The sequence below is a fragment of the Nelumbo lutea genome, chromosome 4, assembly GCF_056320005.1.
Source record: "Nelumbo lutea isolate HS-2025 chromosome 4, American lotus-T2T, whole genome shotgun sequence".
Classification (NCBI taxonomy): Eukaryota; Viridiplantae; Streptophyta; class Magnoliopsida; order Proteales; family Nelumbonaceae; genus Nelumbo; species Nelumbo lutea.
Genome location: NC_142687.1, coordinates 93,443,450 through 93,460,274, shown reverse-complemented (window position 1 = coordinate 93,460,274; position 16,825 = coordinate 93,443,450). Strand labels below are relative to the sequence as shown.

Here is a 16,825-nt window from a genome sequence, read left to right as displayed (position 1 = left end):
GACATTCGGAGTTGAAGGCCACCTCAGCGCGTTTTCTGAATCCGAAAAGCCAAGAAAGTCATAAAATCTCTTGATTCCCACAAGTGCATTTAATAAGGGTAGTCAATCAAGTTTGAATTTTGGTTAAATCGATCCATCACACTTCATAAACTCCCCACGCTAAGGCGGTGCTCTTAGCTCGAGGAGTGGGGGGCAATTGATGAAGGATGATTTGACCCAACCTATGAAACGGTGACACATAGACACTGACTCAACATAAGCGATAGCTCAGCATTGTGGCCCAGTACAACCAAGTAACGGGCCCATAAAGCAGCTTACTACATCGTAGCGCGCAAAGGGAAGAGCTCACCACAACGCGAGCTCCGGGTTCCCCGAGCTACCTCTAAAGGGATACTTCGAGACAACTGTAGCTCGCGAGCTAAAGTTATCAGCTCGCTCAAGCTCCCTAGCAGGCATGTCATTCCGAGGACCAATTTCACTAAGGGTAATCCTAGAATGTTCCAAGCCCACCACGAGATAGCTCGCGAACGAGTCGCACTAGCAGCCTCCAGCAAGCTTCCGACTGACAGACCGTACTAGTCAGACTGCGCCATATCATCTACTGACGGCGCATTCCCAGTCCTTTCAACAATCTGCTTCCACATCTCTCGATAGGCAAGGGCGTGCCTGCCACTTTGGAAACGTGTCACTCACCCAGATGAAGCGTACACCACAACGGCCACCTGCGCAGCCCTGACAGGTAACGGCCACGGCAGGAGCCCAGTGGTCAGAAGGGAAACTTCTTCTGGAGAACTCTAATCTCTCGAATATAAGGATAAAACGCAACCTACACTCTTAGCTATCGACTCTTCTTTTCCTTCTTTCTTGTGTTCTAACTTAAGCATCAGAGTATTTCCACTGGGTAAAATCCCCGAGAATCCTTCCTTTCATCTTCTCAGGTGCCGTCTGTTGCCAACGAAGAGCCAATCAGCAACCAGTTAGGAGTGCCCGAATCGTACCGCATCACCCTTCATCTGAGCTTGATTAGTTGAAAGGTCAATTCAATTAAGGATGATTTGAATCAAATGTGGATCTGCCTTTATTTAATTCAATTCAATTTAATTGCACGTTTCTATTTATATTATTATAAATCAGATACCTTATTTTCAGTGCAGGTCATGAAAATTAAATTAAAGTATAATATGTTATAATATGTTATAAGCTTAATATTTAAATATTTATCCTTTTATCTTTACTTTGTACACATCAGCAAATGCCCTAATTGCCTTAATATTTAATACGTTCTAAGGTTCATAAAATATATTTTGTTGATATTATACAATATCAAAATCATTTTTAGTTTATTATATTAACATAATATTTTGATCAGTTTTCAGTTTAATTACTTTGTTAACGCTATTATTCAATATCTGAATCCAATATAAATCCAACGGATAAGATTCAATTCAAATGTGATATAAACGAATCAAATTCGGATGTACTTTATATTTAATTTGACCCGTGTTCATTTGTAACCCTAAGAAAGTTGAGGGTAATATCTTGATCAGTATATACAGATGTTGTGGAAGTCTTTTAGAATTTTCCTTCACAATTTTCCTTTTCTCTCTTATTTTCTATCTAAACAAAGTTACTGATTCAGACCAACCGTACATTCCCATTACCTTTTTAAATCCCATGGAAGCTGTTTGAAAAGATTTCCCACAACAAGAAGATAGACTTTTAGAGCAATTTCTAATTCTATGAGTTCTAACTATGTGATATTAGAATTCAAAAAAAAAAAATATATATATATATATATATATAGATAGATAGATAGATAGATAGATATCAAAAACAAACATCATTGCATATTAATATTAATATTATTAGTTGGGTTATTAGAAAAATAGTTTGCATTGAGTCATTGATTATAAGTAGATGCATCTACCCAACTATACAGTAGTTTTGACATTTTTTGTTGATATGCGTCATTGGATTGGAGCACCATGCATGAACTTCATATTTTATTTGTCAGGAATCAATCACCTGACCAGTTCTGTTTTTCCTCAGAACTGTTTTTTGGCCAAAAACCGTTGATTTGGTCAGCAAACCATTGATCTGGACAGTTGAACCATCAAACCGTCAATCCGACAATGATTTTATACTATTTTTATTTTTTTATATTTTTATCAAAACGGATCATCCATTCAATCTGAATGATCACACCATTCGACATGAGAACCGGTCTCATAACGATTTCCTGTCCAGTCCCGTTTAAAAACCTTGCTTTTCTTTATTACTTTTCCATTCTATATATGTGTGTGTTGATTGAGCTAATAAATCAACTTTCCGGCAAATAAAGGCGTGAAACTAATTTTAATAGTTTCCGATCAATCTATCCCTCCTAAGACCTTAGACAGTTGGGACCAACAATGGATAATGGCCTTTTCATCTGCCCATGCTACTCAACTAGTGTCACTTAAAGCATACAAAACCCAAATAGAGATTCTGATATTATGGGATTTTAGATCATACTCTTATACTTTTGAATCCAATCCATTTAAATATTGTGAGTTTATATGATCCATAAAAGCTTTAAACCAGCACCTTGGAAGAGGCTTCACAAGAGACTTTAGTATGGATAGCACACAAGAAATACTAGAACATTTTAAATTTTGATTTCTATAGTTAGGAATCAAGAGGCCCAAGTCATGGTTTTCAGGCTCAGCCATTTCTAATTCATCTGCTGCTACATCTTCAGTGTTTCATATTCAGCAGAAACCATATTGTGATTTTAACTCAAAGCAATCCAAGGTAATTAGCTGAAACCATGTGTATATCTAGTTCTCACAATCTGTTAATTGATGGATGGACGGGTTCTGGGTTAGAGAATCAAAATCAAAATCAGTTTGGATGGATTGGGCAGACCAATAAGACATTGAAGTGCACCAGTCCAGATTAATGGTTCAAAGTATTTATTGGATTGGATTGAACCTGATTCATCTATAATGGATTTATATTAGATTGGGTCGGATTGAGCCAATGTCAGGTCTATTGATAAAAGATAAGAATATTGGTGTCAATGGACCAAATTTGACTTGGAACCAATCTAAATTAAAACCAAATTCAATAAATTAGATGGTTTAGACATTGGATTGGACTGATCCAAAATGTCTAGAATATATTAACTCCCCTACTTGCAGGTAAGCAAGGAGAAGAATGTCACTGGCAACCTCCCAAAATCGGTTGATGTAGATTGTACCTAAGGCTGCATTTGGAAACGATGCAAATAAGTGTGAATGCAAATACATAGTGTAAAACGGTCCATATAAATTGTAAAGTTGGGTTAGTTTTGTGCTGACAATTTTACCTTCTTACCAAACAGACTTTTAGTTGTAATGGATGCAATCATACAAACACAAATTCCAATAAAGCATATGCCTTTTTTTTTATCAAAAGCCCACTTGAATGCAAATTTACTTCTTTTTTATTGATATACTTTTACATCTTATTATCAATGTAAATATGCATTGGAAAATGTGTTTTTTGTCATTTGTCAATGCATAAATGTATGTTGCCAAACACAGGCAAAAGTGAATTAGAGTGCAAATTTACCCTAAACCGAGATTTACACTCCATTTGCATCGTTTCCAAATGCAGCCTGAAGGATAATTGATCGAGCACTCCTCTAATTATTTGATCGTGACAATAGAGAAAAAGCAGTTAGTGTAACAAATGTCAGAATTGAATGGGGTGATCCACTACAGATCTTGTGTTATTTATTTATTTATTTTATTTTATTTTATTTTTTTTTTATTATTATTATTATTATTATTATTATTATTATTATTATTATTATTTTGTATTTGGTGCCATGCACCATTAATAATTTCCCCTATTTACCCAAAGTGTTGGTTGCAATTCCAACTTCCATGTCACAAACTAGCTAATACACCAACGAGCCAGCCCTCACTTGGTATGCCTTTTTCTTCTAGTGGTTGTAAGATGTGACTTGAGACCAAAAGTCCATATGGGTATCAGGTAGTGATAGCAATTTTCCCATTCTAGGTACCTGCCCTCCCCAACCTAATGGGGATGGGGATTGCTTTGATGGGGCGGGACGAGGAAAGGGATGGGGAATGAAGTCTCAGCCCCAATCTTGATTATACATATTAAATTTTATTCGTATTAAATATTGTTTGTATTATTTATATTATATATTGAAATATATTTAAAATATTATTTATATTTTATTTTTTATTTTAAATAAATTTATTTTTCAAAAATACTATTAATTAAAAAAATTTGAGGATTTGAGTCCCTGCAAGGAATCTATCTCCATCGGGGATCGAGGGTGTAGGACAACTTTTATTCCCAATGGGGATTGGGGTTGGAGATGGGGATCTATTTTAAAATTAGGGTCGATGATGGAGAATATAATCCTCATCCTATAGCCATTCCTAGGTAATGGGGTATGGCAACCAATAAAACATGTTCCAATATCTTAATTACCAAGACAACCTGATGAGGGCGGATTTGGCCCTCCAATGATATTGTGACACATGGCACCTTGGAACAACTAGGTGACACCCGGAACCACTTTGGCAACAACTTGCCTTAGCCAAGTTGATGGTGTCCCACTTAGCGGCCTGGCACAGACGTAGCCTGGCCCCGGCACGAACTGGCAGCCTGGCACAGGCGCGACCTGGGGGCTTGGCCCAGGCGCAACCTAGCGGCCTGGCCCTGGCACGACCTGGCAACCTGTAAGACGTGCTCGACGACAAAATTGGCATGCATATCCGAACACTCCCACGATCCTTGGAAGTTGGCCCACGTGCCGAACGATCTGGAGGGTGATCAACGTGCATGGCGATTACCTTAGGGAATCTCGGACCACTTAGACGACTACTCAGAAATCTCGGATATGGCGCGTGAAGCCCATGCCAAACAATGTCTATATAAAGGCACCAACCCCAATGGCATAGGGGGCAAGTAAGAATATTCTAGCTCTCATACTTTGTGATTTTTAGCTCGCAGTCTACTATGAGAGTACTGACTTAAGCATCGGAGCGACCTCGCCAGGTTAGCCACCCCGGGTCCTTTGACATTTGATTCATTGCTGGTCTCTAAAGAGCAACGAAGCTCATCAATCCAGCTAGGCACCTAGGCAGCCTGACACCTCACAGGCAGCCCGGCACCTCATAGGCAGCTCGGAACTATAGTCAACTCGCCACCTAGCCTGCCCGGCTCGATTCAGCTCAACAGCCAAAATTCTTCACTTCGGTCTGAGTCATCGGCCACTTGGAAGCATACCAAATGACGAGGTACTTAGCCAAAAAATTGATACTTAACCAAAAAGCAATCCATCACAACCTAACATTACACATCTCACAATGAGACCAGAATCTACCATAAAAGTGGGACCCGGTGATATATGAGATGTGTGATATCGAAATTTGTTGGTAGGGTGTTGGAATGTATTTTGTTTGATGGAAATCAAGATTTTTAGGTAACCTCCCGACAATCGCTGAAAATTCTCCTCCTCTTTACTAGGCAATTCCCCCTCCTCTTCCCAAAGAAAAAAACTCCAACTTTGGAAATCCTATATTCATTAGTTTTCTTAGTTTGTTCTTCACTTCTAACAGGTTTGCCATCAATATTTTATGATGAAAATTTTATGGCTATTCATCTCTCTCCTTTTGTTCATTGTTATCTTTGAATTTTACGAGTCTCTCTTCAGATTTGGTTTCTCTACATCATTCTCTTTTTCTCCCAAGATCCGTCTCTGCTTGCGCTCTTCTTTCAATCTTTTCACATTCAACTGCAGAGATTTACACAATACACAAACAATATATATGCGAAAGAGATTTACATGATACACAAAATAGTGTATCTTTCGATCTTTCACTTTCAATTATAGAGAGAGAATAGTGCATCGTTCAACCAATAGATGAATAGTGACTTACACAATTGAAAAATCTTATTTGTCGAAGTGGTGTCAATCCCATTGATTGATCCACCTCTTTTGCTTAGGGAATGACCCACCAGAGAAATGGTTAAACAATGAAACTATTCAGGTTATGATTGAGTTGGCCCCGTATGCCACGTGTCACCTTCGTGGCCATCTTATCTCCTCAGCCACGTCAGCGTTGCGTCACCTCTGCGGCCCATCTTATCTCCTCGGCCACATCGGCACCACATCATGTGGATAAGTGCGACCCAGATAGGAGAATGTCGCACATATGAGGACTCTACTGGGGATTAAGTCTTATCATAAAGACCTCGGCAGATGACCTCATCCCGACAAACCTGAAAGCCTCATCCGATTAGGACACAGATCCTTGGTTATAAAAAGGTACCTCTCGTTCAAGGTAAGGGATCCATCTTTTGACTTCCATACCGTTATTCTGCTTGGACCAATACCTTTCTCTAACTGCTCGGCCTGACTAACCACCTTTCCTTGGCTAACTTGAGCGTTGGAGTACCTACACGGGGATAACTCATTGGGCCTCTAATTGTCTTCTAGGTTTCAAATCTTGGAGAGTGGCTTCATCCTTCCACCTCGGCTCTGCCCAGTTGGAAGGATTATCTGACTACAACTTCGGTTCAAAAACTACCTCAGATCGAGCAGCATCAGAAACCATTTCTCATCGCATGTATTCACAAACAAAAAAATGTTGTGGCTATGAATTCAATGGATTAAAATGTAGAGTTCTTTTTATTATTAAAATGTAGATTCAGTCCTAACAATTTATATGGGTGGTAGATCAAAAGGCCCAAGTATTTTTAAAATATCCATTATACCCCTCTTGATTAGTATGAATATTTTGTAAGGGGTGTAAGAGTGTGAATTGGTGAGGTTTTATTATTATTTATCATGTTTTATAGTGGAGAAGAGTTCACATCAGCGCCCCACAGCACATCTCGACCTTGCATTAGGAGCATTTCTCGATGATGCCTCATCATCTCCCGTATTATCATCGAGAGATGTTCCCAATATAAGGTCGGGATATGATGTGGGGCATCGTGGGGCATTGATGTGAAAAGCTCTAAACTATTTCCCATATATATGGATGAAGGTAATTTGGCCAAACCATATTAAAATCTAGTATTTTCTCTCTTTCTCTTTTTATTTTGGCTTTTGTTGTTTTCCATTATTAGAATAAGAGAAGGAGAAAGTAAATTGTATTACTTGAATATAGTAATTACATCATATTTATAAAGTAAAACAGATAAAACCTGTTCAAACTCAAACTCTTAGACTCTATTTAGGACTCTATATAGTCTATCTCAACCAATCTCAAACTCTATTATAACATAATAAATTCTATCTAAACTCTAAACTCTATCCCAATCCAATTAAAACTTTCCATATCATCCTTATCATATAATAACAAATTCAATCTTATCTCAACTTCCTAACACCAATTTCTTTCATTTTTTGCTCAAATAGATTATATTATCCATTGTGCCACTCCCAACAACATTGTTCATAATTAGCATCAAGTCTAGTGATCATGCGGCACTATTGAGAGAGAAACATCAGGTTTGCATGGCACTGCATACCAAAAAAACATGTAATTTTTGTATGATGTTCAATTGTTTCTACCGAAAGATAGGAGGATTACAAGGTGAAGAAAATGGATGAATATAGATTATGAAGAAGTATATTTGTGATTTAGAAAAACACGTACAAATCTTGTATGGGTTTCCTTACTTTTAACCTTTCCCTACCATTTCCTTCAAACCAAACACAACCTAAGATGATAGCCATTCAGTGGTCATCTATCCATGGGTCACATGAATATCGGTTATTCTATTCAATAGTGCATCGTGAAGTAGTATTTGCTTTTCTAATATTTCAAGGGGCCATGATTATCCCCACCAAGCTAACTTTGGCTGCCGGGGGCCAACAGTCTTTGCTGTTGAGAGTATTTTAGGGTTGGACACATTCACCTATTCACGCCCATGTCTTTCTTCTTTCTTTTTGGTCAAAATAAAATAGGAGCAATTACTAACTTATCCACTCTCATACCCAAAAACGCTCTCAACAGCAAGGCTATTGGCCCCTAAACAGCTAACTGTATTCCAGCATAAAACCTCCATTTCTCATTTTCAAGGGCAATTTTGATATTTAGAAACATTTAGTTGATGACAGTAGCAAATTTGGTCAACTTTTTAAAGGAGACGACGTAAGTGAGGGGGTGCACTTGCACTAATGGTGTAAACTTTATGGGAGATTCAGCAATTGTCAAAAAATTTAAGGGATGTTTTAACAATTTACCCAAAATATATTTTACTTTCATGAATTCTTGGGTTTTGGAAGGTTTAAAATATCACCACACACAGTTTCATATTAAAATTTTGAACATTATATAATTGAGGGATAGTTCAGTTGGTGTGTTGAATGAATTGTTCCAACAGTCGTGTAATTTCAAATCTTGCTATTATCATATTTGTAAAAAAGAGCTGATTAATACAAGAAAAAAATGATACACTAAATATAATAATAATAATAATAATAATAATAATAATAATAGTTAAGTATTGATGGGTGTAAAGAATCAGATAACCATGGTTTCTTCTTCCCAAAAAAAGAAGCAAAGAAAAAGTATGCATTTGAGCCCTAACCCTTTCTTTCATTGACTTCATTAAGTTTGAGTCTAGCTTTTGCGACATTAAAAAAAAAAAAAAAAAAACTCCCCTGAATAGGTCAAGGAGCGTCATCAGCATCCCCAATTGACTTGTCCATGTGAGCGGATGATGTGGACAATAAGACAATTTGAGTGGTCCATTCCAATTTCCCTAGTTCAATAAATGAATGGGATAGCGAGAGCCAGGGTCATATTGCGTTTCAAACTTGTGCGTTTCAATTTTCAAATTAATTACCCGTCCTATTTGAATACCATGTCACGTCCGTCCGGGATGTGCTTCGTTTGGTGCGACAACCTTATCTTGTTCCTCCAGCTCAGCTCAGCTCGTGATGTGTTTTGACACGTGATGATATTCAGGCTGCTCTCCACACAACATTCCTACTTATTCACCTCGTCGACTCAATTAATTAAATAATAAGATTATTTTTTTTCCTCAACTATCCATCAGGCCCAAACCTGTCTTATAAGGAGGTTGGATCTGGTGATCACAACACATTGATGGCCGCATTTTCATTTAACTATATATTGGGAATATCGATGAAATAAAATATAAGAGATGTTTTCAATGTGAAGCTAGATAAATGTGATGAGCATTATGAATCCGGATATGTTCCTCACATTGACCTCATAGTGTGCTCTAGCCTCACATTGAAAGCATTTCCTGTATGTGTACTTATAAGTTATGTTTCCAATAAATGTGATGGTGAAATCGGTGTGAGGAGTTCTATGTAAGGAACAAATCCCATCTCCAATAATGTATTATGGTCAGCAGATCCCTTAATAATAAATCCCATCACCAACGATGTATTATGATCAGCAGATCCCTTATTAGTAATAATCATCTATTATTTTTATAATCTAAAATTGTTGAAAGAAATAATTAAATGGTTGTGGTAGGGATCTACTACCAACAAAAACACTTCCAACAGATAAATTAAACTTGTTGAACAAAAGATGCAAAGCCAAGTAGACACGTACACATCTCAGAAACATCTTCCGTCTTTGTCATTGAGATATATTCTAAATACACGATTGGGATTAAATTCACCCAAGCCCTACCCATTCTGTGGGCTGAGAATGAGATCGAAGTTAGGTTTATAAGGTTAAATTGGGGGCAGTACCTATCCAATTTATATAAATTGAACGAGTCCAGGTTGACCTCGGCCACTGCCCAGCCCAATCTGAGCAGCCTTATGTTCAAACTTCAAACTTCAGAGCCTGATTACCAAAGACTCAATCCCGTTTTCATTTACTAGTCTATCCATCAAAATAATATTATTAGAGAAGAGGCGTGCATCGACTGGACTATGTCATTCCTATGTTCTTAGATAAAACTAACCTCTAATTAAGCTACATCATCATTCAGTTTTCTTTAAGAGCTCCAAGGTGATCCATTCAAACAAGTCACTCAGTTACATCAGCATCTAATGTTTGAACAAGAAACCGAGTTTAGATTTGCTATCAATCAAACTCTCTCATAATGTCCCAACTCCAAACTGACATCTTTTCATGGAATTTGGATTTGGTGCTTATAAGACCGTCTTTATTCCTTACGCAACTGTACATTATTGAGAATATCTCTCCATGAATAAAAATATATAAGTATGAAGATGTTTTTGATGCATTACAAAAGGTTGTAAGGACGGCTTAAGCACAATTTTGTGAGGGCCAAATCCAATTTCTTTTCTATGAATAACAAGGGAACGTTTTTTGGTAGCATATCCCTACCCCAAGGAATTCAGGCACTGAAGACCAAGTATGGATAGAGATACAAGTAAGAGCGCACTGGGCTAGCCCGGTCCCTACGTGCAGCTGAGTTACAAGACCTAGGCAAGTAAGTAGCTGAGGAATTAGTAAGGTGAACTAAAAAAAAACTCTTGCAACTAGCAGCAGAGATCCCCAAATAAGTAGCACAGCGGAGGCTTTCCAAGAGAACTATTGCTTCAATTACAATGGCTGGTTGGGGATTAATAGGAATTAATTGGAATTCGGATTAGTTGAACGCTTTAGCTGTTTAGCAGACTGTGAAACCAATGATGAGGTTCCACGTATTAAATTCATGGGCCCCATTGTAAAAGATGCAGGTCCTATGTATTTAATACTGACGTAAAACCTTATAATTGATTCCACAGCCCGCTGAACATACACAAAGGAGCCCTTCTCATTGCCAACACAACAATGCCAATGGAGGTGGTATCATCAAAATTGATCCTGAGGGAACCAGCTGGTGATCTCATGGACCCGTTCACAGGCCGAGCTTCAGATCCTATTTTACATTATTTTAGACATGGGCCTATACAAATTTGGGCTAAAGCGAACTCTGAGCCCGGCCCATGAACAGATCTCTGACATGTGACATCCATTGCGCTCGCACCTGAGATGCCGGAGAGTTTGAAGTGACGAATTGGGCCCATTCATGATTTTCAACCAGCAATTGACGCGCGTCACGCGCCTCGGTTAATACCTCATTGACTGCGTCACTGCCCCAAGCGCAAAGATTGGGCCCATTCATGATTCATCTTTATGTTTGGCCGCTCACACTATTATATAAGTGTATAACCACTAAATTTTGTGGACTTTTCAGCTTATTTCGCTTTCCTTTGTCATCTCATCGTCCCGCTGAATTTGTTCAAAAGATGCCGTGACTCGTGAGTGAGTGAGGGCCGGTTTCACAAGACAATGATACAAGTCTATATGACACAGAAAATGAGCTATACAAGTCTCCTGTCTGAGGGTGGCTGTTCCTTTTTTTTAGTACATTCCACATTGTGCCCCTCAAACATCCATCTCAAAAACTTGCTTAAAATGCTATAGAACTGAGGGATTGTTTGATTTGCAGTCGAAATTCTTTGGAATTAGAATAGGAATGATCTATTTTCATAGTTTGTTTGGTTCAAAAATAAATTAGAATGGGAATTAGGTTCAGCTGGAATGGGATTTTATTCTTAAGAGAGGAGGAGGAAATGACCATTCCCTCAAATGGAGAAATGTCATTTTGTCAGAAATGGAAATAAGATTTCAATTCTACCCAACCAAACAACTGGACATTCTGATTCCGATTCCAAACCCATATTCCTGAGTACCAAACTGGACCTGAGAAAATGTAGACGTATCAGATGATACACTATTTGGTTTGAAAAAATGATAAAAGGAATATGCATCATTTATCTGTACTCTAAAAAATAGAAAAAGGAACCGGAACCCCAGAAGATCAAAACCTATTATTCGAATTTCCATCATCTCGTCTGTTGTGAATACTGACAAGTGAATATCACGTTCACTTGCCATGTATTTCCTTCCTATGAATGGAGACCTCTAGTTAGCTTAGATATCATTGAAGACAATGTCTTATATTCAACTATCAAGGCTCAAGAGGGAGGAGAATGATATGGACAGGTTGGGCTTACCACCTATGATAAAGGCTATAGCATATGCCTATCCATGAAATATAAGCCTTGGTCCAGGTTTCTATGGGCCCATGCCAGCCCTAAGTCATTAGATCTGGGACTCATGGTCATAGATGGAACACCGGCTCTGTTCCCATTTTCATAATAAACGAATATTTGGAGCATGAGTAAGTTCACTATTTCAACCCTCCATGAGTATTTTCTCAATGATTAAAATATGGATACCCATGTATATCACGGGTTAACCATCAACCAATTTGATTAATTATTTCTTTTTTGTTTCTATCAATCTTTTTAATGGTGTCATACCAAGTTGATGATCAGAGTCGTGAGTCATCAGACCAGGCCAAAGAATGAATAAGAGACGTTTTTTGTTGATGTTTGGTCCCATTTTAAACATCATTTTGTTGGGTACTGGTAAATATTTACATGCATTTGTACGTGGTAATATCTCTAAGACAAAACTATTTATAATTCATGGACAGTTATAAGTGGGCAGTTTCTAAAATGAGAGTAAAAGACATATATGCCCTCTTTATACCCATAGTATGTTTAGATAAGGGGGATAGAAAACGTCCTATGAAAACATTTGCTCTTTTATAAATAGTATAGATATAGATTAGGCACAGTAGCGTAACACGTAAATTGGTGGGGGAGGGATTTTTTTTCTGTCAAAGTCTGTAGCGAGAGTGTATATTCTTCATTCTTGACCATGGAAAAAGTGCTAGATGACCATTAAGGGTGTAACTTGGGCAGGTTCGACCCAAGTTTTTGTATGGATTGTGCCTAAGTTTTTGGGCTGCAGGCTGGGCCTATGTCAAAAAACTTGGGCCTGACCTATATTTGGTTGGGCTTTGGTTAATGTTTCAGTTACCCAGCCCAATCCAACCTCAACCTGCCTGAAAAAAGTACACACATATGTGTATTTTATTTATATAAAAGTATTTTTTTTTTAATTATGCATATTGCATATATATATATATATATATATATATATATATATATATATATTTATATATAAGTATAAAGTATGTACAGGGTGGATTTGAGCTAAGTCAAGAATTCAATTCGAACTAAATACTTGATCTCGAATTCAGCTTGAGTCAAAAGTTCATAAGCTCGAACTCAAATGTAAACTAAACATTTTATAAATATAAAAAATTATTTTTTATTTGACATATAAAAATTAAAAATTATAAAAAAAAAACTAGTTATTATTATATATAAAATAAAAATACTATATATAATTATATATATATATATATGTATATATTATAATACATAATTATATATTATATTTGATCTAAGTCAAATTGCGCCTGGGTTGATAAACTTGGGCTTAAACCTCATATTGGAAGGTGCCAGACTGCTAACTAGCCTAACTAGTCTAATCATTTGTGAATTGTGATCATCCAAGTCCCCCTAAAGGCCTAAACTACCAAGTCATTTGTGAAGGTGCTAGACCGCTAGGGACTTATATAGACTTTATAGTCAGAACCTAGGCCCAGATCCAGAAATGTGTGGGCCAGAGACAGGCAGGCCGGGCTTTCTGTACCAGGCTAGCAATGACCAATGATCACCCTACCAAGTACCAAACCTAAGCTACCCCATGGTTATCTATCCCCCATTTGCCAATCCCAAAAAACCTACATATATATTGTTGGCTAATGAATGCACAGCTTTTACTACCTGGGATTCTGGAAAAATGTGAAAAGAATTGAACTTTCTTAAAGCAAGAACCAGAACAACAAAGGTCGCCCTTGTTCTTACTAAGTAAGCTTTTCAAATGTGAAAAGGAAAAAGAAAAAAGGGCCACGACAAAAAAGTTTCGAAGTCTGAAAACGAGAGAAGTAGAAATCAAGCAAGAATCTCTGTGTAGGTAGGCTTTCTGTGGCCCAAAAACCAATTGACTATTTCTATTTAGGCTCATGGATTGATCCAAACATGACCCAGTTCTTAATTACTCATCATCCCTCGTGGACCCAATAATTAAGTAGGTGGGTCCGAAAGAAGTTAAACTCATCTCTTACTTCCATAATCCCTAAGTTTAATGAGAACAAATTAATAACAAATGTGCCTTATGAATGGATAAGGACCAGTATGTCATTAAGAGTGTGTTTGATTTGCAGAAATAAGTGTCTAGAATGGAATCAGAATGGGTCATTTCAATTATGTTATGCCTGAGCCAATATCTTTTGATCACAAAACGTGTATCAGTGTATATACAACATCTACATCTATTGACTTCACAGGGAGATGTTTTCAAAGTGTGGCTGTGGTGTTATGTTCACATAGATTGTGGCCAGTGTTCTGTGGTCAGCTGATCATTTCCCTACAAATCTTTCTAAACGGACCCACCCACATTGTAAATTGTTTGGATTATAATCGTCTAATGGAGGAGCAATTATGCAACTCTTATTATGAAATCTAAGACCTGAGAAAAAGTTGGAAGAAAGCAAGTTAGGGTCCCCCATTAGTGATCCAAACTAAGAAGGTGCCTGGCCCAACCCGACCCGAAAGGAATTCAGGTTGGGTGTGATCAAGTCACGAATCACCTTATTTTCAAACCAATGTTGACCTGAACATTTGAACTGTTCAAACTGTTTGAACTGCACAGTTAACCTCATATTTTGGTTAAAAAATGTGTTGACTTGGTCACAGATCGGCTGACTCAGGTGGTTGAACCGGTGATTCTAGGTCAATCCTAATCTATATACTTAGAGTTAAGAATCAATCCCCCCACCAGAAATTGCCTTTATCTAATTCGAATCGACCAAATTGCCATGTCTACATCAAACCTTTTCTGCTATTTGATTTTAGGCTCCATTTGGCTTGCAGGAATAGGGGTCTAGAATTGGAGTCCGAATTGGTTGGGCGGAATTGGAGTCACATTCTGGCATTCCCTCGTTTGAGGAAAGGGCCATTCTCTTCCCCTCTTTTGGGAATGAAATCTCATTCCCTGCTTATTTCAATTCCCATTTTGATTTTGATTTTGAATCGGATGATCTATCTAATTAATAGAGGTGTAATGGGTTGTGTCGCGGCCTGGCACGACAGAACGCGAGTCGTGCCAAGCCCAACACAATGGTACATGCCATCCTAGACCTAGGGTTTTAGGTCCATGGGCTGGGCCGGCATGGCCTAGTGCATGACCAAGCGGGCCGTGATGCCTGTGGCCCACATATCGGCACAACCTAGCCCGGCACAGCCCAATGCATGACCAAGCGGGCTATGACACCCGTGGCCCGCATGTTGGCACAACCCAACCCGGCATGGCCATATATACCATTTATATAATATAAATTATAATTATATAATAATATATAGTATATAATGTATTAATTAAATAAATTATTGTTTTCAATTTTATTATACTAATTTATTTAATTATTGTATATATAATCAATTGTATACATCAAAATTCATATAAAATTAAAATGTTAAGTTTTTTTTCAAAATTTTAAAATAAATGGGCAAAAATAACTTTGGCCCGGTCCATGGCCTGGCTTGGGCCAAGGCTTGGCTCACAGACCAGCCCAGCCGACGACACAACTCGGCATGGCACGGGCCCATACAGGCTTGGGCTGTGGGCCGGGCCGGGCCAACCCCCAAACTATTCATTGGGGAGAGCAGCACGACTCATGACACCCCACAAGCCAGCACGACACGGCCCGCACTTTGCACGTACCGGCTTAGGACAACCCACTTTACACCTCTACTAACTAAATGGATTGGATTGGGATTTAACCCCATTTACGTACAATTAGTTTATAATATATATTCATTTAATGTATAAATTTTATATAATTATATATATTATGCTACATAAATATATATATAAAGTAAATTCATTATTTCATATTTATATTAATTTATTATATATTTGTTAAAAAGTAATTATTTTAGTTACAAGAGAAGTATTGGAATCCTTTCCATCTCTCTCTCCTCTTATTTTTATTTCATTTGCTTAAACGGAACGCATTGTGTTGCTTGTAACTAGAGGTTGCCCATAAATGAGGAATTCCCTGCTTCCAATCCTTCTCTGCTTGCGTAGAGTCCCCGTAAAATCCAATCTAAAGAACACATCCTTCGCAAACCGCAAACTAGATAGACTAATTGAGGGAGCAAAGCAACCGAAAACGAAAGTATCATCTCATCTTCTCCTTTTTCCCGTTTTTGAGGCTGAGTGGGTTGCTATGTAAGAAAAGTAAGCAAAGTCCTCCCAACTCCCAAGCATTATTCACATAAACCCTGGCTCTATCCCCGACAGAGAATGGAATCCATTTTTTTTTAGCTTAATTGGTTACCTTCCATGAACACAGAGAGAGAGAGAGCAGTATCCTTAGTTGGGTCCAGTCTATGAGAGCCTTTAGTATAGAGGGAATTAAAAAGCATTTGAGTCAGAGTGCAATGTGCCCTTGTCTCTCAGACTAGCTGGACCCCACTACTGTATGCCTCTCATCTCAGAGATCAAATCAGCTCCACCTATATAATATACCATCGCAAATCTATCTTTTTAGTACCAAGAGAAATAACTTTTTCTCCGTGAAAAGCTATATATAAAAAAGGTTCCAACTCCCTAGTTAGTTCATATGGTGGTGTTTCTGGATACCACCAGGAATGAGGAAAACTTCACAATTCTGGTAGGCTTTGTGTGGGTGGTTCAGTTCATCTCTTCTTGTTGGTTTTGTGGGTGGAAAGGGGACAAGGATGTGCATCCTTCTCTCTTCTCAAGGATGCAATCAAATTATTCAAGCTTCAATGAAATCTTTTGGGTTCAAGTTC

General features: G+C 37.9%; 1 non-coding gene across 1 annotated transcript; it reads right to left on the bottom strand.

Annotated features, from left to right (window-relative positions):
* Positions 1-11,045: 11,045 nt before the first annotated feature.
* LOC148861865 (U4 spliceosomal RNA) lies at positions 11,046-11,132 on the bottom strand. The gene has a single exon (XR_016095153.1). It is a non-coding gene; the product is annotated as a U4 spliceosomal RNA (small nuclear RNA).
* Positions 11,133-16,825: the final 5,693 nt, after the last annotated feature.